This window comes from Canis lupus, chromosome 37, assembly GCF_011100685.1.
Source record: "Canis lupus familiaris isolate Mischka breed German Shepherd chromosome 37, alternate assembly UU_Cfam_GSD_1.0, whole genome shotgun sequence".
Lineage (NCBI taxonomy): Eukaryota > Metazoa > Chordata > Mammalia > Carnivora > Canidae > Canis > Canis lupus.
Window position 1 is genome coordinate 5,174,635 of NC_049258.1, and position 24,470 is coordinate 5,199,104.

Consider the following 24,470-nt stretch of genomic DNA (forward strand, 5'->3'; position numbering starts at 1 on the left):
TTAACATCCATTGATAGATCTTGCCTGCAACAGTCATTACGTAGTGTTTATCCAATGGGGATTATTCTACTTCTCTAATTTCTTGTACATTTATTCATTGAATGTTTTTCTCTAAGTAAGAGTTGTCCTTTTTTCAAACCCCATTTATTCATTTATTTAATTGCTTATACGAGTATGGACTCATTGATATTTATTTTATGAGCATAATCTATCACTGTGGTTATTTACTTTGTTCAAATTATTTCAGCTCTGGCCTTTGATTCTGGAGCTCCTTGTTTAGATCATAGTCTCTATCATCAAATAGAATAGCTGGGTAAATCTTTCTTACATTCATCACTTGGACTCTCCCACTTCCCTCTTTACTTATAATGATCCCTATGATTACATTGGACCCACACAGATAATCCAGAATAATCTCCCTAATTTAAAGTCAGCTCATTAGTGACCTCAATTCCATCTGTAACTTTAACTCCCCCTTGACATGTAACAAAACATATTCAAAAGTTCTATTGATTAGAATATAGATAATTTGGGGAGACTACTACTCTGCCTACCACAGAATAAATACCTCTAATTCCAACCCAACATCTCATTCTATCCTTCCTCGTTTCCTTATTTGAAACTTCTTTCCTCGACAGTGAGAAAGCTGGCTCTCATTATCTATGACATATTGTTCTAACCTCACAGTATACAGTCAAAATCCTGTTTTCCAAAGTTATTTAGGTTAGTTGTTATCACCCCCCATCTTTTTCATTGTGGTTCTAACAGTTAGTTTCACTTCTTACTGCTTGCATTCCCCCAACTATATAGTGGACTTGAATTAATTATTGGAGGGAATAATACAAGAAACAATGCTAGGATTCTAAAAATTAGGACTATATAAAAAATTTATTCAGAGAAGTGTCACTTTCTCCCTCAATCCTTGCCACTCAATTCCCGTTCTTCCCTTCTTTGTACTACTTTGTCTCTCACTCCCCATAAAAAGCCAATCTTATTGAATTTTGCTTTATTCTTTCCCTATTTCATTGGCACAAATGAGCAGGAACATGTATATCTTCTTATATCCTCCCCTTGTGGTGGGAACAATTAAAATCCAATCTTTTAGCAACCTGGAGGTTTAGAATGCCATATTGTTGTCTATAATCACTATGCTCTGCATTACACCTCTAGGACTTTTTTTTTCTTTTTCTCTAGGACTTATTTATCTACTAGACCCAAGGTCTGTACCCTTAAACCAGATATTCTCAATTCCTCCACTCCCCGGTCTCTGGTAACCAACATTCTATACTCTGTTTTTATAAGTTTCGCTTTTTCAGATCCCCCATATAAGTGATATCATACAGTATTTGTCTTTCTCTGTATCTCACTTAATGCCCTCAAGGAGGACCATTTCTATATCTTGTCTTTTGTATATGAATTATGTATTCATATATGTTTTCCTTTTCTTAGCAGGTTTTATTCCTTTGTGCTTCAATTCTCTCTATATTAGGAATGTTAGCACTTTATTTATGGCATATCTAAATATTTTCTCCAGTTTTTCAGTTATCTTAGGCTTTCATTTATGGTATTTTTCACCATCCCAGGAAGTGTTTTATGTAGTCAAATTTACCACTCTTTTCTTTTATTGTGAGTCAGTTAGAAAGACTTCCTCTACTTTGAAGTAAGAGAGAAATTCATCTAGGGTGCCTGGGTAGCTCAGTCGGTTAAGTATCTGCTTTCAGCTTGGGCCATGATCCAGGGTGGTGGGATCAAGCCCCACATGGGGCTCCCTGCCCAGTGAGGAGCCACTTCTCCCTCTCCTCCCTACTTATGCTCCATTGCCATCTCTGTCTCTCTCGCAAATAAATAAATAAAGTCTTTTTAAGAAGAGAAAAAGAGAAATTCATCTATCTCATCATTCCTCTAATACTGTTCCTCTAATCATTCCTCTACTACTGTCTAATTTCTGTCTTGCAGTTATTTGGTTTAGTCTCCACTACCACCACCAATAACCTCTTTCTTCACTAAACTTCAAGATCTCTCAAGAGAACCTCCCCCTTGTTTTATGATCCCTCAAATAATTAACCCAACTTCTTTATCTTCAATAAGATCCTCAATAAAATAAAAATTAAGAAAGCAAATTGAATTGAATTTACAGGAAGAAATCAGCTATGCTTAACAAATGCCATATCTCAAAAGTTAGAGGAGTTTTAAATAAATCAGTTATCAGGTTCTCCAAAATTAAGTAGATTGTCTTCCAAAATGAGGACTCTGGAAGGAAATATAAAGATACTCTTACTTAGGCCCTTTAATTTGCAAATAAAGAAACTAATACCAGGTAAGTTTAGGGACTTGCCCAGTATCTTACAGTCAATGAGAAGTATCAGCTCAGTGGTCTACGAAGCCCGAACAAACTCTTCGTCTACTAAACTTCCCATCCTACTATCCAAAACTTTCTCAACTTTTATTTTAGTTTAGTAAAGCTGGTTTTCAAAACAATCTACACCCTAATACAACCCAGACAGAACAGTTGATAAGAAATCAAAGAGTTTTCTAAGAGGTTAAAAAAGCTGCCAGCATTTCAAATGTCTGGCTGTGGTCAGATACACTTTGAGTGAAGGAAACACCATGGATTTTGAGTCTAAAAAAGATTTTCTTCCAATACACTCTTACTAGAAAGTCAGCTACGTCATGTATGAAAGACAGGATTTCCTGCTGATAAATAAGGAACCAACTGCTCAAACACAGCTCAATAAATATGTCCTGCAGAGGTTTCAAACTGGTGGACAGCAGGCCAACTACAGCTAATAGAGCTGTTTTCTTTGAAGTGCTATTTTCTAATACTGAGCAACATTATTTTTACATCAAGAAATTACTTATAAAAATATCAATTTTCACTGTTTCCTGAAAAATTAAAAGAACTGGCAGCTCTGAGCTTACATTTCCATGTGATATTAACTGGCCAGAGTTGAGACATGGCTAATTCTTTTGGACAGATTTCAATGTACCACTATCTCTGCCACTTCCCAACCCAACCCAACCCACTTCATTCAGTTATGTCCCACCTAGACCTTATAGGCCTATATAGTTTACAACCACTGATATGGACTTTGGTTGGATGCTGGCAAGTAACACGTTGAGTTTGGAATAACATCAGTAAGATGGTAGTTATTATTTATTGATCACTTTAGGTGCCAGAGATTTTAAAGTACTTTATATACATCATTTAAACCTCGCAAAGAGCTCTTTGAAGGAGATAAAGCCCTCCCGTCTTTCAAAAGAGAAAACGGAGGTTCCACAAAGTTAACTTGCTTCAGTGTACACTGCTACAAAGTGACTGCTACTTTGGGCAGGGATTTAAAGTACTCAAAGACAGCAGATGGTGAAAACAGATGGAGTGACAATATAGATGAGATCTGAGAAGTTTGTGCATGGAGAGGGTCATAGAAAAACATAGCAAAAAGGGTAAGTAAAAAACTTACAGAAGAGTAAAATAGTAAGCAAAAAAGAGAACAGAAGAATAGGAAAGGAAAGTTCTGAGAACACTCAGCAACAAAAGCAAAGCTCCAGCAGTAAGATATTCAGATACAGAGCAGGAAGGGGAGACTAGAAGGATATTTGAGGAAGCAGCATGATCCAAGGAATGATGGAATGATAAGTCTTAGAGAATGGGACCATAGGCACCCTCAGCCCACACACATTGATTCTTTCAAAATGTGTTAATCATTCATAATCTGATGAGCAAATTTGTCTCTAACTTCCACAGCAATTCCACAGCAATTGTGGACCGTCGGAAATACTCTAAAATGCAGGTGAAGGTCAGTTGGTCTTGCTTAGCTGTCTTATCCGCCTTACCAAAATCCACTCTGTAGAGACACCTGGGTGGCTCAGTGGTTGAGCATCTGCCTTCAGCTCAGGGCATGACCCCAGGGTCCTGGGATTGAGTCCCATGTCGAGCTCCCTGCAAGGAGCCTGCTTCTCCCTGCCGATGTCTCTGCCTCTCTCTGTCTTTCATAAATAATAAATAAAATATTTTTTAAAAATCCGCTCTGTACCATCTACTAGCGACATTGACAACCTTGGTGCTAAACCATACTTTTCAATCACTTCCTTGAACCTATCCCCTTCCTGATCCTGACCTCAACTCCAGTTTGCAATTACCTTTTCTTTGTCGTTCTTATTCTTCCTTGAACTCTTTGGTATGCTTCTAAAGGTTTTCAGAAAGGAAAAGGAGGGTAGGAAAGGGAGGTAGGGAAGGAAAGAAGTAAGGAAAGGGAAAAGAAAAGAAAGGGAAAAGAAGGAAAGAAAATTCCTGATTTGTAGCATTTGCTGATCCCCATAGTGTAAATATTGAATTATGGCCAACTTCAGACTACGTATGCAATGTCCCTGAAAACCATCTTGAAGAGAGATGTGAAGTAAAACACCATTTTATAGTATTTGCATCATACCATATGCATAAAATAGATATATCAAGCATATCAGTAATAGTAAAATGTAGTGAAATAAATAGAAATCAGTTTAGAGCAATTATTACTTTGTTTTTAATACAGTATATTTAATTGTTGATATCATTTAATATTTAATGGCTGTGATAACAATCAACTAACAAAATACCTGAAAATGTAAAAATTGGCTCTTGTGAGCCAGCAGGAGCCAGCTCCAGCACACACCACTGTTTATATTTCAAACTTCTAGGGGACATGAGACACTTAAATGGGCTAGATATCTTCTTTCTCTATTTTTATAATTTAATCTTTGACTCTGAGACCTTCTAAACAAAAATATATCCTGTGTCTCCTCTACTTTCAGTTCTCTACTGCAACATACTTCATTTCCAAAACCAGATGTGTGGGTTTTCCACGCATGAAGCAATTCTGTGACACCTGTGTGTCCTACAATTTAACCCAATCCTGACACTATCTACCTGGAAATGGTGCCAGATTCCCCAGGTCAGAGGGTCAGTCCCACAAGCCTGCTCCACCCTCTCAGATGGCAATCACAAGTCCAGGCTAATGCCGGTACTTCTGGCCAGCTGACTAATAATCAGAGGTTCCCATGACGTTCCCCCCGCGCCCCCCCAATCCCCTACCAGGTTCTATTAATTTCCTAGAGTAGCTCACAGAACTCAGGAAAACAGTTTCCCCACTAGATCACCAGTTTATGATAAAAGGCTTTAACTCTAGGAGATGCATAAGGTAAGGAGATAGTGTGGAGCCTCTATGCTCTCTCAGGGTGTGCTGCCTTTCTAGCACCACCACCTGTTCACCATCTCAAAAGTTCTCTGAACCCTGTCCTTTTGGGATTTTATGGAGGCTTCATTATGTTGCCATAGCTGATTAAATCATTGGCTGCTGGTGATTAATTCAATTTCCAGCCCCTGGCCCTCCCCAGAGGTCAAAGAGGGGAATTAAAATCTCTCCAACCCTCTAATCACTTCGTTGGTTCCCCTAGCAACTGCTACCCATCCTTAGATGCTTTACAAAAGTCACCTCATTAACATAAATTCAGGTGTGGTTGAAAAGGGGTTGTTAGGAATCACAAGGTATTTCTTTCACCTTATGGCTCGGGAGCTGTTTCAGAATAGAGGATAAAAGAGCAAAGAGTATAACAGAGGCTCTTATTGTTAGGAAATTCCAAGAGTTTTAGGAATCCTTCACTAGAAATGGAGACCAAGATCAAAATATATATTTCTTATTATGAATCACAATTTTGCAGATTGCCACAAAAAAGAATTTTAATCTCTGTCTTTTCTTGGTCCTACCACTCCCATAGGCTGTGCCACACAGTCCCTGAGATCTTTCCAAGTATTGTGAGGGAGCCACCAGGTTAGCAGTCATCAGAGCAAACAGGTACCACTGAGAAGTCCATTGTCCTGACCCACAGGACACCTGGATCCAGTGTCTCTCTACTCCTCCACACCACGTTTGGAAAGCTAAGTGGCAGATATTTTTTGGTGACTTACCCAAGGTCACACCACTATTCAGCAACAGAAGCTAGGCAGAGATGCAGGTCTTCTACCTCTAAACCTTAACAAGGCACCAGGAGCTTCTCATGATCTGGTCCCTGCCCACCTACTACTTTCTATGGTGTTTTCCAACTCCCAGTTGCCTTTTTTTCTCTCCTCCAGCACACCTGTCTTCATGTTTTTAGGCTTTTGCCTATGCTGTTCTGATCATTTGAAATCCTTTCTCATTCCAAACAAGAGCTGATAGGTTCCAACTCAGCATTCAAGACTTTACTGAGAAGTCTGCTCATTTGGATTCAGGTGCATGCCCCTCTTACAGTCCTTATCACATTTTGCTATCATTTTCTGTTTGAATTTCTCTCACCTATTGACTGTGAACCAGCTTCTTGAGAGGCAGATTCACTGTTTTGTTCATCATTAGCACAATGCCTAGCATGCAACAAATCTTCAGTAAATGATTGTTTATATCTAAAAGACCATAAAAAATGGATGAGTCTCATTTAGTAACTTTTAAAAAGGGTGATTCATTGTACAAATAACCTATTGACTGCAAATTAAAGCAACAATCTAGTCAAAGAAGATGTTGGCTAGAATTGCAGCAAGTCACAAGTATCTCAGAAATAAAACCCAAAGGAGCCCCCTGGGCAGATCATCTAAGAACTATCAGCCATACAGAGGATGAGAGGGACATTCTCTGTATCCTCCTTCCCAGCAGCTGTCACAGTGAATCCACCTTTTCTTGAATTTTAATCAGAGCTACAATTCTCTATTTCCCCCGCCAACAAAAATATATGAGCAGCAGCTACACACAGATTTTCTACTTTCATCACTAAGGAGACCACATTTTGATAATTCTCAACACAATTACAAGGAAGAACAAACCCAAGTCAGTATGCTTGACTAAGCCAAGTCAAACAAGCCTAGGTGTGGAATGACACGGGCAAAAAAGGACAAGGTCAGTGGAAAAAAATTCTCGGTGGGTACAGGCTATCTCAATGTACAAAACTTTGCATGACCACCAGTGTGATGATTGCTTCTTGCTGAAGACTTGAGTTAACACAAAAGAAACTATCGTGGTCTATTTCCATTCTATGACCATTGCCAAATTAATACAAAAATAGTGAAAAACTTTCATAGCATATAAATCAAGAGAGATGGAAAGCACGTCTCATTTTTTTATATATGAGCAAAGCCAAGGGCCACAAGAAAAACTATTCAGCAGTAAGCCCCTTACTGCCTAGATTCACACAAAATTGCATGCAGAAAAGGACCCTTCTCCTTGCCTGCCATATGCAAAAACCTCTATGTATTCCTTCCTTCAAGCATCCCTTTGCCTCTTGTCGTGGGTTGACTTGCTTTCCCTCCAAAAGTTCATATAGTGAAATCCTAACCCCCAGTACTTCGGAACGTGACCTTATTTGGAGATAGGTAATCAGATTAAAGTGGGGTCATGGGATGGGGCCCTGATCCAATGTGATTTGTCTTTTTGAAAAGGGGAAATTTGGAGACACACACACACACACACACACACCCTGAGAGCATACCTGGTGAAGAAGACACAGGGCAAAGATGGCCATCTGTAAGCCAACCAGAGAGGCCGCAACAGATCCTTCCATCACAACCCTCAGAAGCAACCAATCTTGCCAATACCTTGATTTCAGACTGGTGGCATCCAGAACCATAGGACAATACATTTCTGTCATGTAAGCCGTTCTGTTTGTGGTCCCTTGTTATGGCAGCCCCAGGCAACTCATACCCTCCTCCTAGACATGTTTCTTCAGATATCCTTCATCCCCGTTCTTCCAAGATTTTCTAAGGTTAAAAAAAGTTACTTCACAGATGTGTATTATAAATCTTACAGTTTCATTTGCCTTTTTTTAAAAAAAATCAGTGCATAATCTTACCTCACAAAGTTAGATGTAACGTGGGGGAAAACCTCTACAATTTTCAAACCTGTAATAATTGAGTTCTATAATCACCAAAAAAAGAAAAGTACAAAAGAAAACCAATGCTGAGACCTCTCATAAAGCAAGTATAAAGGCAGAAGACAAAATTGGCTGTGCACTATCATTAACTAAAGCTATCACAGTCCCTTTGTCATCTTAAATAGCTATTCCATGATCTTTTCACTTGCAATAATGAATCAAACTTTTGATAAAAGAAAATATTTGATCTCCTTTTAGCCAAAAATGTCCCTTTTATAATCCCATTTAATATTCTAGAAGAGTTTTCTTTCCTTTGAAAAAAATGTAAGTTTGACAATCTAAAGGCATTTGTATTTTAAAGCCTACAAAAAGACTTTTGGAGAGTACCTGGTGAAGTACTGACTTGCCTCTGCAGCTCAAAATTTCAATTATTATAGAATTTCACTCAGAATAGCATTTCTACCTTTTAACCTTCATCTAAATAATGTTCATTTCTCTTTCACTGTGATAGAGTTCAAGCCCTTGCAATATGCTGTAAAAGTAGTAGGAGATATACAATTATACTTTTTTCCCCTTTGTTCCTCGATTTCAGACATCAGTCTATACCCCCAAATAAAATAAAATAAAAATTCATGTTTTCTGCAGAGACCTGTTTCCCAAGAAGAAATCAGTAAGGATAGATTGCAGTTCTCTCAGAGAATAAGAATGCATCAGGCAAGCGTATCTCTTTTATTGTGTTTTTCTTCTGAAACACAAGAAATAGATTTTCCAATTTTGGAAAGCTGATTCCCATAAAAGCATCCCTAAACTGTGAGAAAATTATCTCGGCAATGAGGAATGAAACGGTCTTTCCAAAAATATTTACATGACTTGCAAAGGAGTGGCTAAAACGCATCTCAATAGACAGCTTATATTTGTTGTAGGTGGAAAGGACTACAGAAAAGTGATTGAACATGACAAGACTCTGATTTTAAAAACTGACTTCATTTGGCAACTAATAAAAGGAATTGTGCTTACTTGACTCATGGCATTTTTCCCTTGGCATGCAAAATCCAAAAGAAGTAAAAAAAAAAGAGTAAAGTTGACTACGACAGAATTTAGAAATGTGGCTGAAAGTAAATCAAGAGAGGAATGACCTTGACTACTAACTATTCAATGACAGCTTGTTGGTAAGCAACAGAAATGGACTCTACCTAATTTGAACAGACAGGGAGCTTAGAGGCACAACCGGAGAGAACTCAACGAACACACCAACCCGACAGGACAGGAGCCAAAATCTCTCTTACCTGGTTAGCAACAGCGAGTGGGCAGTTTTGCCTGGGCTCTGCCAGTGGGTTGGATCCACTCCCCTGCTTGTCCTTTCCCCTAGATTCAAGCTGGGGAGATTGTCATCAGGCCATCTTGGTTTACCTGCCTAGAGAAGAGTCCTTTGACCAAGGCTGCTTACAAGGTACGAGAGGTAATTTCTCCAAAAGTAGGAAGTGCTTAAGAAGAGAAGGAGAAATGGAGGTTAAGTTGCATAGATAAGTAAACAAATAAACATTCTATAATTATATCCCCCCCAAAACCTCATAAAAATTACAAAAAGTAAAATCATTTTCAAAATGAAGGTGCTGACAAGTAGTTGACCAGTAGTAGCATATGAGTTAAATATGAACTAAAGATAGTTTAGGAATCTCATTATGTACAGGAGGATTGAAAAGAAGTTATTATGTTTAAAACAGTCAAACAAGATTCATGACTCCTAGAATAAACCAAATAATTTTCAAGTGCCTACACATATATTTTTCTGCATGTTAAATAACTTAAATGACTTCCCCCTCCCCCCGTATTTCCTCAGTTTTACATTCAGATTATCTTTTACATACACCATTCTATTCACTGAGATTTTACTAGTGGCAGTGGCATGAGTTTAATGGCATTTCTCAAATACAAATGGCCAATTCATGATACAATTTAAATTGTCTAAAAAAGGGTTTTATGTTAGGCTAAACGAATCCTTTGAAAATGTAGCCAGATTTTTAAGTTCTCCTACAAACAACCAGCCTTGTAATTACTGTTCCGCAAACTATATTTTTAATGTTGAAGTATCTTCTCAACAGTAAAACTTCACTTGTGCCATAAATGCCATTCAGTTTGGATTTTGCTTTGCTTAAAAGAAATGTATAAAAATTATCATTGATGATATAGTTTATTGCCCGAAAACACCACACCTAGCAAGCTTTGTTTCTCTACCTAATAATTTGTTAAGTGTGCTCTTACTTAGAAACATCCTGATGAGTTTCTTGCCACATAATAAAACACAGTGTTAACTTATCCTCATGGCTTGTCAAGACCAAGAAACTGAAGAGACAGCTTGAAAAAGGAAACCACATCAAAATGGTTTTATTTCCTGGAATAAGATTCATTAAAAAAAATTTTGATTCCTCAAATTTAATTTTAATTAGACTTTTTTAAACCTAAGTTCCTGGCAATAGAAGGATCCTCACTCGTTTTATCTTAGCAAAATGAAGAGAAATGCAAAAATGTCATGTTCATTCTTTATTTAAAATGAAGAATCTTTTCTGCAGAGTAAAGGCTTTAGGCATAAAGCTCTTCATCTAATAGCAATATTTTGACTATCTTTATGCTAGAATCTTCATTTTGACAGTCTTGCAGCTGTGAAAGTTTGCAGCTTCCTGAGCTAAACTCAAGAGGCTCTGAGTCCATGCCAGCTGTCTTTCAATTTCACATCAACTCTCTTGATATTTTGTCAGTTTAAAGCTTTTGCAAAGTTTGCAAGGCCTGAATTCATTAGATAAGGGAAATGGGTCATCTAAATCTTAGCCAACCTCAACTGCCATAGAGATTCACTATTGCAAATCTCCTTCAAGACTGAATTAGAAAATAGACCCCATGGGTCTTTGTCATTTTTGGTATTTGATGATACCATTTTAACAGCAGCTGCTGAAGCTGTGTGTGCCTCAATAAAAATCTCTGGTTTAAATTCTCTTTCCTTTATATTTTCTGTATAAAATTGGATGCTGACAGCTGCAATAATAAGGCCAAGAAGGTCAGTTAAAGTTCAGTTTGCTAGGCACACCCTAGGTAACAAATTCATCATAAAGGCACTTTTCAAAAATTACGATGGTTATTAGAAGAAAAATCCATCTTGTTTTTAAAGAATTTGGCAACAATTTTAAAGAGCTAAAAAAAAAAAAAGAAAAAAGAAAAGAAAGAAAGAAAAGAAAAAAAAAACGGATTGGCAGGGGTAGTTAAAGAAATTGGACAAAGTTTCAACCAACAAAAGCATTTGATGATTCCTCTAAGAGTGAAGAACAGCCTTATTATCACAGGCAATCATACATTATCTATATTTTGGTATAGTATGCATCTTAGATCTGCAGAGATTGATCCCTTTTTACATCTTGTTATTAAGATAGAAATAGTTAAATGCATATCTTTTTTTAAAAATTTTTTTAAATGCATGTCTATGCTTTAACTGAAGGGGAAAAAACTACATAGTACATGAAACAGAAAAAAATTGTTGTTAATATTCTGTAACACATAAATGAATGAGTGCTTTATCCCATGTCTACGTGGATTCTCTGTACACACACCTATCAAATTTTATTTTCTTCTGTTAATCTGTCTCATGTCAATTGACTCTTAGTCCAACTAGAAGGACGTTGAAAGGGACAGGAATTCCTGCTCCCCAACACCTACTAGAGCAGTCACAAGCTCGGTAACAGTGCTATCCCGTAGCACTTCCTGTGATGATGGAAATGTTCTATATCTGCACTATCAAATATGGTAATTATTAGATGCATGTGGCTATTGAGCATGTGAAATGTGGCCAGCGCAACTGTGTAGCTGATTTTTTAATTTAGCTTAATTTAATTAATTCAAATTTAAATAGCCATATGCAGTTAACGCTAACATCTTGGATAGCATAGACCTACACCATTGATACTTCCACTAGAAACTTTTAGGGAGCAAAAAAGAAAAATAGTTCTGAGTGAATAAAAGTTTGACTAACATATCAATCCTTACTTTAATCTCTGGAACTTTATAACAGTTTTATTTACTAAACTATAATACATCAAAATTTCTCCTAAGGAGGAGGGATGCCTGGGAAGCTCCTACTCTTGGTTTTGGCTGATGAGGATCCTGATCTCAGGGTCCTGAGCTGTGGCTCTCTACTCAGCATCAGGAGTCTGCTTGAAATTTTCCCCTTCCCTCCCTTCCTCCCTCCCTCCCCCTCTGCTCCTCACTCTCTCTCTCTAAAAAATAAATAAATACAATCTTAAAAACAACAACTACAACAAACACTTCTCCTAAGGAGGGGCACCTGGGTGGTGCAGTCAGTTAAGTGTAGGACTCTTGATTTCGGCTCAAGTCCTGATGTCAGGGTCCTAAGATGGAGTCCGTCCTCAGGCTCTGCCCTCAGCACAGAGTCTACTTCAGATTCTCTCTCCTTTTCTCTCTGCTCCTTCTGCTCATGCTCCGTCTCTCTAAAATAAATAAATAAATAAATCTAAAACAAACAAACAAAACACACACACACACAAAACCCTTCTCCTAAGGAAATCAACACAGGCTTTGGCAGCTGCCATGAGCTACCATGATAGCAATGGTGAGCTGCCCAGATACCAAGGCATGATGGAGCTCCTTTGTCAGCAATTTGATAGCATGCAAAACACCAGGACCCTCTAAGAACAGCTTCCCACGAAGGGATCCATAATGGAAACCAGTAACAATAGGAGCCTCTATCAGCAGAATCTGTGCTTAAAAACCAGGAGTAGTTGTTAGGGTTGGCATGTGACGATATGACTTCTTGGAAAACATCTCCTCTACTTCCAGTCGAATGTTACCCATGTAGAAGAATAAACTTTTTTTCACCTTTGATTTGTAACCCAACATAGTCACAGTTTCTAGAAATTAGTTACTCTTTGAGGGACATTATTCTACCTAACATACATACTCCTAACAAAGTGGCCATGATGATGCTTTGGATCCTCAGGTAACAGGGTCAACTTGGACTCTATGTCCAAAGATTAGCAATATGTTTGGACATTCCTCTTTCTAAAGTGTATGACGTCCAAATAAATTGTCACAGGTCCTTTTGGGTAGAGACCGGAGAAGCCATTGATCTTTATACATGCTGTCAGTGTTGCAGCCTCTTTCATCTGGGAAGTTGGCCTTCCCTCTAGTCAATGAGCTCTAGATCTGAGAATTGGCTCAGGTGTGTGAACTGAGCAAGAAAGAGATTACGACATTTTGTTGGGGTGACTGCTCTTAGCCTCCTGATCATCAATACTTGATTTATTTTGGTTGTATAGATTGTGAAATATCATGACTGATGGCTCCTTTATGTTGCTCCTGGGAACGCCATGCTCTCTCTTTGTGGGTCAGACATGCTGGCTTCTACTCTGACCTTTGGTCATTATTATAACTGCATCTGCCTTGCTTCTGTAGTTAAGGACACCACCTGACCGCTATTTCAGGATTCTTTCATCCTCTTTGCTATCGGTGACCCCAGATCCATAACAGCATCTTCTTCTGAGTCCTGAGTTACAGAGGGGAGCCGCCACTGAGCTCAGCGATGCTGGTGCCACTCTCATCTGTATAATTCAACACAGTGGTTAACAGGATTTTTCTTCCAGCACATTAAAGATGTCACTCCACTATACTCTGGTTTATGTAGTTTCTACACAAGAAATATGTTTTTTTATATGTGCTCCTCTCTATGTAATGTATCATTTTTTTCTGTGTGTGTACATGTTGTGTACGTGTGTTTGGCTTTTATCATTCTGGTATTCTTTGGTTTGGGTTGAATTGAATCTTTGGCTTGGTGTCTGTCATTAATTTTGGAAAATTATCAGCCATCATTTCTTCAAATTTTGCTCTTGTTGTTGTTGTTGTTGTTGTTTTATGCCCTCCCCACCCTGTTCTAGGATTTCACTTGTACATATATCTGACCATCTAACATAGTCCCATAGTTCTTTCTCTGTTCTGAGACAGGGTTGTTTTTTTTTTTTCCATTCTCTTTTATCTTTTTATATCAATTTTTGTAATTTCTATCATCAAATTCACTGAATTTTCCCTGAACTGTGTCAGTTGATAAATCAATCAAAACCATTCATCATATCTGTAATTTTTTTATTTCTACCATTTACATTTGGTTTTGAGTTTTCTTATAATTTCTATCTACTAGAATTACCCAACTGACATGCATGCTCTCCATGTCATGTCTTTTACACTTGAGCCTTTAACAGAGTGGTCCTAATTATTTTACGTTCTTACATCTTGTGTTATGTAAGAGCAAACTTGTGTAGATTACTTTGCCTTTTTATAGTGGATTAACTCTTCTTACTTCTTTGTGTCCTTTGTAATTTTGTTGTTGTTGAAGGATGGAGGAAAGTGATTTTTACGCTGGGAAATGGGCATGCCTTTCCTTCTGCTAGGCCTTCATTATGGGAGGTTGAGTAAATTTGGCTAGAAGTTGAGCTGAGTTTTGCATTGTTGTTAGTATGTCACCAGCCCAAAATTCCTCGAGTATTACCCTGAGTTTAGAGTGGAAACTGGTCAGGGTAGAAACTGGTTTAACTCAACTTCTGTTCCACCATCAGATTAGGATTTCCCTTCGGATTATGCCTCAGAGAGACTCTCTCTCCAATCTCCTTCCCCTCTCCCAACAATAAAGCACTATTACTTGTTATTCAGTGTTTATAAGCTAGTGCCTGTCTTTGGTAAGCAAGTGCACAATTCCTATCTCTCCTTGAAGATGACAGATTTCCTGATTTGGGGTTACTTTCTTACCTTGTAACTTCAGCTCTCCCATGTCTTTAAGAAAAATTGTGAACTTACAAATTGTCCATGTGTTGTTGTTGTTTTTGTTATAAAGAATGGGGTTTTTGCTCCTTCCAACTTCCTATATCCTAAGCAGAAGTCAAAATGCCCTTAGCATTTTGATCAAGAGAGTTCTATCTAGCCCTTTCCACAGATCATGGTCAGCTGGTGGGTATCGTGGCTTTATGTAGCATATCCATTCCCATATGCTCAAATCTCTGAGCCTTTTGATTGCTTCCTCTATTATTTGTCAGGGAAGTTCTGGGACTTTTAAAGTATGCACTTTTCCAAGCTTCCAGGATCCCACCTGGAAGTCTATTATTATCAGTTCTTGAGGCCTTGCTGGAACGTTAAACCTGTCTTACTGATAAACTCTCCCTCACTCATCTTTATTTTCTTTGCTGTTTGAATCAGCACTCTTAGATTCTAGTCCCATATGCACCCTTCTAGTTCCTACTAGTTTATGTTAACTAGGTCCTGCAACCTCTCTAGTCCCCTTCCTCGCTTAGCAGACCCAGCTCTTTCCCAGGCATTTTGTGTTGTAGTTTGACCCCAGCTATTGCTCAGGAGAGACACAGGAGAAAATGCATGGGGAGTCGGGAGGGGCTGCAGAGAAGAGGGGGGAGGACCTGCAGATGTCATTTTTTCAAGGAAGAATCCTCTCTACCTTGTCTATAGACAAGTAAATGCCTCTTTACACTGTCTAAAGCATGACAGAAAAGATAAAAAGCCCAGGGCTCAGAGGAAAGTAAGGATTTGAGATTTTCAAGTGTTTGAACCCAAATGTCTCGATCCCAAATTTCACTCCTTCCCAAATAGGGTGCTGGATTTTGTAAGCAGACTCTCCAGGATTGAGAATTCAATCTCCTTTGGAATTCTGTTACCCCTGTAAGCACTGGGCTGGATCCTCAGCCTTTCCTGTACTCTGACAGGACATTAGAACTCTGATCCTAAGGAGACCCTCTGGCTTTCACTCTTACCTCAACTTTCATTGTCCTTCTCTAATACAGCAATCCACCCCCAGCAACAACCCTCCATTTCAACAATCCTTAAATCATCATTTTGCCTCAGCCTCTCAAATGCTCACCTACCATAACCTGCCAGTATATTTCCTTTCACCGGGATCCCATCACCATCACTACTGATCATCTGTGAATGTTGTAACAATTATAATGCAATCTCATGCCAGGCTCTATCAATGCTCCATCTGCCTACCGATAGCGATGGTGAACCAACTCTAAAGTCCCATTCTAGAATCTGCTTCCTAGGATCCCTCTGCTTCTTATATCAACTGAAATAGTCCCCCAACCTTCACCCTACTTCTGGAAAATAGTCTCTGAGACTCTGATTATTTACATACAGAAGGTTTATTGCTAATGCTCTTGGAAACAACTATGAGTGGCGAGAAAGCAGTATTACGCAGAGAAACAGGTCAAACTGTGATGGATTTACAAACCAGGACTACAGGCAATACCTCAGAGACCTTCAGAATGAAAATGGTCCTTCATGGTGGTGTCTGGGTGGCTCAGTGGTTGAGGGTCTGCCTTTGGTTCAGGTCGTGGCCTTCAGGTTGAGTCCTTACATCAGGCTCCCTACAAGGAGGCCGCTTCTCCCTCTGCCTATGTCTCTGCCTCTCTCTCTGTATCTCTCATGAATAAATAAATAAAATCTTAAAAAAAAAAGGTCCTTCAGAGTTGTCTCAATTAAGTCAAGAGGGCTGAGCATTTGTACCACACATCAACCAGTCCTAAGAAACAGATTTCTACCAGTAGAGGAGTGAAACCACGTAATCTTCCTTCATCCAAAGACAATTCCCAGGAAAGGATTCCATTATGAGCCTTCATCAGCTAACTCTCTCATCAGCTACAGGAATGAGTGCCCTGATCCTGAAAGGGATTCTGGGCAACACACCATAACACCAGCCTCAAAGGGATTACTACTCATAGGTGATAAATAGGGAATTTGCAACACTGTAGTTGGGATCTCCTCTCAACATCTCATGTGAATTGAAGGGCTCTAAATATTCACAGATTTTTCAAGCCTGATCAACAAGATTCATAACACTCTCTGTCTTCCCCATGTTTTATATCCTAAGCTTAATGCTTCCACGAAGTTTGTGTGAATACCTCAATCTCATCTCAGCTATCAAATGAAGAAATAAGGAAAAGTCTGTTAAATACAACTAGAGTTTTGAAGGGAGAACCACAAACTTCCAATACCATGAAGTCAGGACAGTGGCAGCAGTACAAAACCAAGAGAAACTACAAGAGAAAATGAGCCCATGATCAGAGATAGGCTCACCAGGAGATGTTTCTTTCATTAACAGTGGTGGAAGATGTGGGTTTTAATTTCATGAAACAGCTAGGATTTCTTTGCAGTTCACAACACAAAAACTCTAGGCTGTAACTCTGTCACATATGTTCTTTCTTCGTGATGGTACTTCAAGAGGCTCAGATAGAAATGTATTATGAAATCCAACATTAGTAAATGTTACTCATTTTGGTACAGTACAATATAAAAAGATAAAACTCTCTAAGTCTTATAAGAATACTTATAAAAGAATGCTTATCAAAAATCATTCTCATAAGAACATGATTGTTTTCATAATTTTAGCCAAGGCTTAGAGATTTCAAGTAAGTTGTCCAAATTCACATTGTTGATAACAGATTAAGAATTCTAGGGTAAAAAAATACATAAATAAAAGGATTCTAGGATGATCTGGTCCTCAAAATTCATGCCCCTAAGCACTATGCCAAAGGATGTCTTTAGAATAAAATAAACAACATGGAAAAAAAAAAAACCCTACATGATTCTAAGCTCAAAATTTTCTCTAAAATGATTAGATTTATGTTACCTAAAATCTTTTATTTTTAAAGAAAGATTTTATTTATTTGACAGAGAAAGAGAAAGTGAGTACACGTGCATAAGCAGGGGGAGCAACAGAGGAGAGGGAGAAGGAGGCTGCCCACTGAGCAGGGAGCCTGATGTAGAGCTTGATCCCAGGACCTAAGCTGAAGGCAGATGCTTAGTGGATGGAGCCACCAGGTGCCCCACCTCTCTCTAGCCAGAAGATATAGTATCACTTTTACTGAAGCCTTAGCCTTCACTTCTTCTTTACCATGCATGCACTGGGATAGATTTCAGAATGAACCAAAGTATTACCCAGATATAGAGGAGTCCCATTTTGAAAAAGACAATGTATTTAATAGTACCAGGAAAAAGACACTGAATGGATTAGGAAGACATTTCCAGCTTCGGTTCTCTCAAAACCACAACTGAGGGAGGAAAAGAACCACACAAACACCCAACCCATGGGATTACCTTTATCTCCATCTAAGCATCACAGGAAGAAGTGGCAAAACCAAGTCTCATCTTAAAACAAAACTGTCTTTCTTATGATGAAACGAAGTGTTAGGGTCTTCTATTTCTCAAGAGGGCTGCCAATATTTTAGCCAAGTACTATAGAAGAAAACATAAACAAAAGAAGATACAAATACCTAATGTAATACTTCCGGAACAATAACACAACTGGAAGAGACAAGTGAAAGTGATCTTTGGTCAAATTGGGTTAACCCTACAATGGGACCATTATCTCCCTCTCTTTTACAGAATGTATATACATGGAGCCAATGATTTTTTTTTTTTACTCTATTTTTGAGAGAAAGAGTGGAGCAGAGGGAGAGAGAATCTCAAGCAGGCTCCACACCCAGCACAAACACTTGTCTCATGACCCTGAGATCATGGATCATGACCAGAGCCAAAATCAAGAGTTTTGACATTTAACCAACTGAGACACCCAGGCACTCCTGGAGCCAATGATTTTAATTAAACAGGTATAGTGCACAGGATAACTTCCATTTCTTTTTTTTTTTTTAAGATTATTTATTTATTTATTTATTTATTTATTTATTTATTTGAGGAGACAGAGGGAGAGTATGTGCACAAGTTGTGGGAGAGGCAGTGAGACACTCCTCAAGCAGACTCCCTGCCAAGCACAGACTCCAACTCAGGACTCAACCTCACGACCCATGAGCTGAAACCAAGAGACAAACTCAACAAACTGAGTGCCCCAGGCACCCCAGGATGACTTCCATTTCTGATCAATCTTCTGATACCAAGTCCAACCTAGTTCTTACCAAAAAAAGCAAATATACATAAACGATAGTTTTCTTGCATAGATCAAATGACTCTTCTGTCCCTATAAATGCTCTTCTGTGAAAGTAAGAAGCACAGAGTCTGCTTCCAATTCTCTCTCCCTCTGCCCCTCTTGTTCATGCTCTCTCTCCTTCTCTCTCAAATAAACACATAAATCTTTAAAAAAAAAAAAAGGTAAAGAGTTACTTGTATGCGAGAACAATAGTTGTGTCCTCTCTCAGTGTCAGAGGCTTTTAGACTTGGTATCAGGATTTCTCCTCTAACTTTAGACTACTTCAGCCCATTCTCATGATTTTTTTTTTTTTTTTTGTAATTAATGAAGTTCTACAACCAAGAGTAACTGTTTCCTGATAGTAAAAAGAGGAGCCAGAAAGAAAAATGTGATTTGTGTACTTGTAGACGCAGCCTTTCAACCTCCTGGCATTTCTTTTTCCTTCTCCAATCATTTCTCCTGTCACATAATCAAGTGAATAAACATTTCTTTTGGTTCCAGTTTAATTTAAAATTTTTTAAAGGTTTTTTATTTATTTATTTGAGAAAGAGAGAGCAAGCACAAGCAGGGGGAGGGACAGAGAGAGAGGGAGAAGCAGACTCCCTTGCTGAGCAGGGAGCCCGAGATCATGACCTGAGATTGAAGGCAGATGCTTGACCAACTGAGCCACCCAGGCATCCCAACTCAAATTCTTATATATATTAAAAAAGATGGATCTAGATTTTGAAGTCCCCCTCACCAATTTAGAAAAACAAACAAGGTATCCCTAGGAAACTTAGTAGTCAGCTATACTTTTTATAGTTGGGGAGATATTGATATAATCTATTTGGTATTATGTAAATATGAATCATAGGGTTAAGTAACCTACAAGATTTACTTAAAAGCATATTAGGTTCCACGTTTTGTTTTCTGGGTTTTTTTTTTCTTACATCACAGTTATAAGCCTTATGGAATGCAAAAAAACCTAGTAAGGCTTTGATTCAATTCTACATCACAATCCCATGAACTATTTTGAAAGGTTTGGTTCAGGCACAATGATTCTAACCAAGGAATTCTTTCTGTAATTTCACAAGAGTAAAAGAAACAGTTACCAGTGAGTTTTTGCTTGAAACAAAGCACGTATCACCATTATTCATTATCTGTATTACACGTACAGCATTGAAAGAACATAACTGACATCAACCTAGCATATTAACTATGAGAGACAAAATAGAATTGCTCAAATTCATTGACCACTGGAGAGCTCATACCCACTCCATTCACGCCCCGTACACAATGATGTTTGATTTGGAACAAGTGTAATATCACACAATAGTCACTGACCCACACTAGTTGAGGGCAGCAGATAATAAAAGAGAAATTAAACAAAACCTTTACACTTAATTATAAGGTTAGTGTAAGAATTTTGTCCCTCAGACTTACTTGTCTTGAAATATTTAATTTGGTTCAGAATGGACTTCTGCAGACGTTAAGTTGGATTTCTTCCAGGTTTTGAGTCATTCTTACAGCTTTCTATTACAAAAAAAAGAAAAAAACAAAATTTTTAATCCCATGTTGTTCATTGGTTCTTAATAATCCCTCATGTGTTAGTAACTTTCCTAAGGAAATGTTCCCAGTTCTGGGTTCTGAAAAAAAGTCAGGCTCCAACTTACAAGTTAACTCAATGTATTATTAACCATTCAGGGCCCCTGGGTGGCTCAGTGGGTTGAGTGTTTGACTCCTGGTCTCAGGTCGGGTCATGATCTCAGGGTTGTGAGATCCAGCCCTGTGTCAGGCTCCTCGGCACACAGTTTGCTTGAGATGCTCTCTCTCCCTCTCCTGCTTCTCTCCTGCTCTCACTTTCTCTTTCTAAAAATAAATAAATAAAATCTTAAAAAAAAAATTCTTAAGTCAGTTCACTCAAACTTGGAAATAACATCTCCAGAGAAACAATCTTCCGAGGGGCGGTCGCATCCCCCGCCAGCATACACAACTCACAAGGTGATGAAATTTCCCGCAGCATCCTGCCACCGTGCTTGGTTTTAATAGTGTTAAGTGAATTAAACAAGGAGCCCATTAGACTGGGGTGGCTTCAGTGCCTCACTCGTCTATGTTAGCAAACCAAAACCTCAGCCTGAAATGCTCCAAGGATAAGAAATCAAAACCTAAAAAAATAAAATAAAATAAAATAAAATAAAATAATAAAAATTAAAAAAAAAATCAAAACCTAAGGACAAGCAATCACACAAAGCCAACCAGACTTTCCCAAATAAGGCAACTGCTTAAATTATAGCAATCAAATAATTTCCTTGCTCTACTTCCGATCTTCTCTGTAAAACTCTTTCCCCAGCTCCTGGCAGTGGAGCACTGCTAACCACTTCCTGCTCGGCTGCCTTATTCCAGCTAATTTTTGCTCAAGTAAGCTCTTAAAAAATGTATTATGCCTCAGTTTATCTCTTTAACACTAGTAAGCACATCCACTCGCTCATGTGGGGGGTAAAAACACAGTTGGCTCAGTTTCACCCAGAGAATCTGCTGGCTCTGCTCACAGGAGCTCAGAATGGGGAGCAAATGCTACTCAGGAGCTGGAAGTGCTGGCTGTTCTCCTAGGAGCTGCCCCTGTGAGGAGAGAGACCCCCTCATACCAAGGGCTTCAACAGCTGCTTCGCCCCGGCCCTACTTAGACCCTACTTAGAGCAGGCTCTCCACACAGCAGCCCAAGAGACCGTCTACAGAGCAAACCGGATCGTGTTGCTTCTCATCTCAAAGCTCTCCAAGGTTGCCCATTATAGTTGGAAAAAATTTCAAGTCCTAACTTGGACCTGCATGATCTGGCCTCTGGCTACTTCCCTGATCTCATTTCCTAACACTCTTCCCCCAACTCACTCTCTGCTCCAGCCAGTTTGAAACTCTTCAAACATGTCAAGCATGTTCTCACTCTAAGGACTCTGCACTTGGGATGCATGGGAGGCTCAGCAGTTGAGCATCTACCTTCAGCTCAGGGCCTGATCCCAGTCCTGGGGTCAAGTCTCATGTCGGGCTCCCTGCATGGAGCCTGCTTCTCCCTCTGCCTGTGTCTCTGCCTCTCTCTCTCTCTCTCTCTCATGATTAAATAAAAAAAACTTAAAAAAACAAAAAAGGACTCTGCACTTGATGTTCTCTCTACCTCTCTACTTCTCCCTTCCTCCAGAGGAGACATGGCTTCTGGCTTTTAACTTCTTCAACTTCTGTCTCTGTTGTAATGTCACCTTCTTAGGTCTCTTTGGATGATCCTAAAATAGCACTCCAATCACTCTCAAACAATTGCCATGCTTCATTTTGTATCACAGCCCCTGATACTCTCTGGCTTTTGTTGCATATTTATTTATCTTTCTTAGTACAATGTAAGCTCCACTAGGGTAAAAAATTAGTTTTGTTTGCCTCTGTATTCCCTAAAACGGTGCATGGTACATAGTATCCATTCCATATATATTTGTTCAGTAAATGAATGGGAGATATGGTTCTGTAAGAAAATTGTTCACAAATCACAGCCTGCCTACATTTAAAACTGGCTTCTATCATCTCAATGTTTACCAGCTAATGCCAGGAAAAGATAAGTTAGCTAAATGAGAAGAGTCAGCCATACAATAATTAAAACATTCTTCTGAACAAAATACATTCTGGAAAATCAACAACCAGAATATTCTTTAAAAAAATCAGTGTATAGGACCTTCCATCTTTTCACCTATGGCCTGATTATAAGCAGGAGCCCTACAGCTATCCACAAGGGCTGTATATTTTCCAAATTGTGCATATCTGTGTAGTCCTCTGAAGCACTTGACTCAAATGGAAAGTACCTAAGGCTATTGGCATTCACAGATGCAACATCTTCACCTTCAGTTTACCCCAGCCTTCAAGGCTGAGAAAGACAGTACACTCAGCAGGAGTGATGATTGCTGATCTTGGAATGACGGAATGTTAGAGCGGAGACACCTAAGAAATATTTACTCAACCCTCTACATTTATATTTGAGCAAATGAAGGACCAGAGAGGAAATGTAGCTGGAAAGTACCAGAATATGCCACCGGAAAAAAGCCTGTTTGGCAGATGTATGATTTTGAGCTAAAAGCCATTGAGAACCAGCAGAAAAAGCTCTAAAAAAAAGGGCACAGGTTTTCCTTTTGTGAAGGAAATTTACACGTATAAGAGGAATTTCATTTGCAGAGTTGTCCTCCTCTCCCATTCTAGGAAGAGACGAAAATCTGATCAATGGGAAGAAATCTACTTTCATCTGCAAACAAACCATACTAATGACCCTTGTTTATCACTTTCCCTGATCACCTTCCCACAACTTGCCTCCCTCACCCCAAAGCCCAAAACCTCTTTTCTTTGGTTTTGCATAAGATGGTAGGTATACAAGTTCTAACTCCCCTTTGGATTATTCACTGGGTCCTCCCGTGTGCGTGCATGGCGTGCATGTTAATATGCGTCTGTTCTTTTTTCTCTTGGTAGCCTCTCTTTGCCAGTCTAACTTACAGAGCCCCAGCTAGAGAACCTAATATGGGTAGAGGGAAAATGTTCTTTCTTCACCCCCTACATTGCTGATGTATCTTTATTATTTTATTAAACATCTTTATAAACAGGTTTTGTTTCGATCCATTAGTTATTTTCCTCGTTTTTGTTAATTTAGAAGCATACCTTTATGTTGCAAAATCCAGTCGTTTCTTTGACGAACAACTCTAGAACCTAGTGTGGTTGACAAATTGTTAACCTTCGCCTGCCCTCCATCCTTTCACAGACGCAAATACTTCTGACTCACTTACTCTTTCCTTATCCTGAGCTGGAAAGAATGGAAACTCTTCCTGGCTGCAGAAGTCAGCCTCTGACGCCACCAGCCACGTTAACCAGAGCCTCGTCTAGCCCTGTCCACAGGAACTGGCTCATGGAAGGACACAGATCTATTACATTAGATCTATTACAAGACACCAAAATCCTCATTCCAGGAGTAAACTCAAGAGGAAAAAGAGGAAAATTCACTAATTTAAATCTTGATCCATAGTCAGCCACAGAAGGGAATCCTGCCTGGAAAATGAGCCCACACAACTGAAAGCAGAGACACCAGATGGAAAGAAACGGAGACCCTATGACATTATTAGGTTCTTTGGATCTGGTTATATCTACATCTTGATTTTTCAGTTCCTCAGGTCAATGCACTAAGTTGGGTTTTCTATCATGCACCACCACAAGTAGACTAACAACTGCAGAGTGTTATTTGAATTTACAGAGGAAAAGCAAATACAGTGATATAATATAGGGAGTGATTTGAACACACAAGAATAAAGCTTTTCACATTCATCCGCCTTCAATAAAGAGGCTAAAACTAGAAGCAATGCAAATAATATAGTTAGCAAGTTTGTTGGCTCTAATTTAAAGCAAGAAACCTACTGCCTGAGTTTTAATCATCTGCACACTTTCCTGTGCCCCAATCCCTAGCAAAAATAACTTCCAATAAATTGTTATAGGAAGAAAAGAGCCTTGTGAATCAAATTGCTATTTCTACTGGCTGATGAAAAAAGGTTTTAATATAAAAAGATACTAAAAAGCAAACTCAGCTGCAAAAAATTAAGATCAATTTGGAGATTTGTTTTTATTCTTAAGGCAG